Below are 3410 nucleotides of genomic sequence, written 5' to 3'. Positions count from 1 at the left end.
ACCACTCTTATCGGCGAAATGTCCGGTGGCGAAAAGGTGGCGGCGAAATGTCCGGCGGCGAATCGGTCGCGGTGAAAAGTCCAGCGGCGAATCGGTTGCGGCGAAACGGTCCGCGGCGAAATGTCTGGCGGCGAAAAAGTCCGCGGCGAAACGGTACGGTGGCGAAACGGTCCGCGGCGAAACGGTGCGGCGGCGAAACGGTCTGCGGCGAAACGGTCTGCGGCGAAACGGTCGCGGCGAAACGGTCGCGGCGAATCGGTCGCGGCGAAATGTCCGGGTTCGACTAAAAATTGTTTAAAAATTAAAATATCAAAAATATGTTACAATTGGGGTTAAAATTATTTTTTATTTTATTAATCATGAAGATAAGTGATGGCAAAACGATTACAGTCATTCTCAAAAAAAACGCATTTTTTTATAATGTTGTCTAATGAAAATTTTTTTTCTGTTTCTGACAATCTTCCTAGTTTCATTATTCCCACTTTTGATAATGCACATGGATATTGAAAAACATCAGCAACATCCTTGAATATATATCCATATAAAAACACAATATGTTGCTCTTTTCTGATTCTCGTTATTTGAATAATATGGTTAGAATCCGTTTTTACAATATTATCAGGTTTTTTAATACTTAATGTAACACCGCGAAAAACAATATCTTCTAAATTAACTTCGTCTTCATGCATGTCAGAGTTAATTATAAGAAACTTTTTTTTTTTTATAGCACCTTTTTGTACCATTTCTGGACATGCTTTTTGTTCTGATAATCTTCTGGCTAACTGTGCCAGAGGATTACTTCCTCCTCCAATTAACCGTTTAATTTTACCAAGATAGTTCTCAAATGGAAACGCAGATATTGCAAACAGATGCATCTTGGTATACTCAACATCATCAGCTAAGTGGATTAAGTTGTGTATATTCATTACTTGAGAATCCGAACGATAAAATGATGGAACTAGTTCAAAGAATTTCCTCAATAACAGTCTAGCTAACCAACATTATCAATACATAATTCAGGATCACACAGTATTCGACAAGCCACCACTTAAAGTAGAAAATGTTTATACATTTCTTTAGGTAGAATATTATGTAGCACCAATGACCCACAGTAATGTAAAAAAAAACAAAATTGTGTGGCTTTCCAATGTGAAAAATCCTCAATATCAAATTTTTTTCGTTGAAACTCTTTTGGTATATTATATTTCACTAATGTCTTTAGTTTTAAATTTAAATAATTAACATCCTGTACAGGTAGCTTACATTTTCGATTCACTTTTTTAGTGCCGAGTAACTGTTGCATTATCAATTTCATAACTCCTAGGTATATTAAATGCATAGAATCTAAGAAAATTGATTTAACAGGATCAAAGTCTGGTATATCTAATAATGGTGATCTACCTGCTCCTAAATTGTGGTCATTTTGACTTTTTAATATAAAACTACTTTTTGTACGTAGCGTGGACGTCATACTAGGATATACTCTTTTATTATTAATTGTCTTGCCTCTGGTTTCGCAGCGCTCACATGCATAAAACCCACCATGCCCTTTACATTTTTTTATAAATGATCTGGCTGGCGTGTCACAGGAAAATCCTACTATGATTACTCTAAATGTTCTTTGACCAATAGTTACACCATTTTCAATTAAACTTTTTGCTTCCTTGACATAATCTTCTAAATATTCATCTATGCTTTGTGGTTTTGAATCACCACTATATACAGCAACAATAAATGGTTGTGAATCATAATTATTATGCAAGATAAGTCCTAAAATAGGCCAAAATTGTTGGTTAGAACCATTAAACAATGCTAAACCATCAATATTAAATAACAAGCGAATACAATTTTCAGAATATTCATCAGTAATTATGTCCTTCAAACCTTGTTCTATACCAAGATACATATAAAATCCAGTAGTATTTTTTAAGCTATTCATTGGTTTTATATTTGTATTTGATTTAGTTTGTAATAAGGTAGTTGCAGATTTTGGTAAATCAGGAATATTTTCTTCCCTTAATATCCCTAATAAGTCTTCTATCGTTTCAACAGTCAGATGGTTTCTATGTTTTACAGCCCAGTCTTGTAATTTTTCACGAAAGCTGGGTTCTGCCAAAATGTTACTCTGATCATCATTATCAAGATTTAGTAATTTTTGAGAAAATCATGATCTGGCAAACTACCGTCTGGGGATCTGTCAGAATACCCAAAAGATGAGTCTGACAGATTTTGAGAACTATTGTCAAAATAATTTGAACTAGAATTATCATGTTCATGAATATCAGGATGTTCACTAATATCTATAGACTGAGTATAAGTTGGTAAATTGCTAGAGACATCAATTTCCATATGTAAATCAATAGAAGAATCCAAAGTTTCAGATACATTTTGTTCAACATTTTATTGACAAAGTCTCGTAGGCCGTAAACATGATTTAGTAGCCCTACACATTCCATTTTAATGAAATTTTGTACAAAACTCAGCAGAAATAGAAATGTTTAGGTATCTAATTATAATATTTAAAAATGAATTAAAGTAGAACTTATTGATTACTCCATGACTAATTTTAACAAATTTAATAACATATTATGTCTTAATGATACTCGTTCATATTTTATTATAATACTCTATGATTATTGTCTCTAATGTGTAGTTACAGCATTGTCACAAATAGGTACATTAATCTAAATCTAAAACAATAATAATAATAATAATTTATTTATTGTACCTAACTAAGTATAATATATGCATTACACATAATAATTAAATAAAAGTTACTAGTCTCCTATAAGCTATAGCTTGTAGTGGGGGGAATAGAGTTCTATTTTTTTTACATAAGATTTATAATAATAATAATCAGTACAAATATTTAATCATATATAAGAAATTATAAAATATAAATTAATAAATAAAGATAGGTACTATTTAATAATATATCAGTATATGAATAGGTAACATAAATAAACTAGAGCTGTTTAGATGTAGGTAATTAATAGGTAGTAAGTTTGTAGAAATATTTTAAACTAAAAACAAAGTAACGCATTTATAATATTAATTTATTTTTAAAGTTCTTATACTTAATAAAATTTTGAAAGCTTAATATGTAAGTGTTGAATTGAATACACAAGTCAAATTCAAATCAAATTTGTTTACATAATATACTATTATAGTAGGTACATAATATTAATATAGCTATCTACTAACATTAATAATATTATATTATATATATTTTTTATATATTATTATATTATAATATTAATATAGCTATCTACTCTAATAAACAAATATAGGTATAACATTTAATTACATAATTTTGTATTTAAGTCAATAAATTCCTCGATAAATTCATAATTTGTTTTTATTAGCTACACTAGTACACTTAACTACTATCTGGTGTAGATCTTAATAAT

This window comes from Acyrthosiphon pisum, chromosome A2 (assembly GCF_005508785.2).
Source record: "Acyrthosiphon pisum isolate AL4f chromosome A2, pea_aphid_22Mar2018_4r6ur, whole genome shotgun sequence".
Taxonomy (NCBI): domain Eukaryota; kingdom Metazoa; phylum Arthropoda; class Insecta; order Hemiptera; family Aphididae; genus Acyrthosiphon; species Acyrthosiphon pisum.
This window is presented reverse-complemented; position numbering follows the sequence as displayed.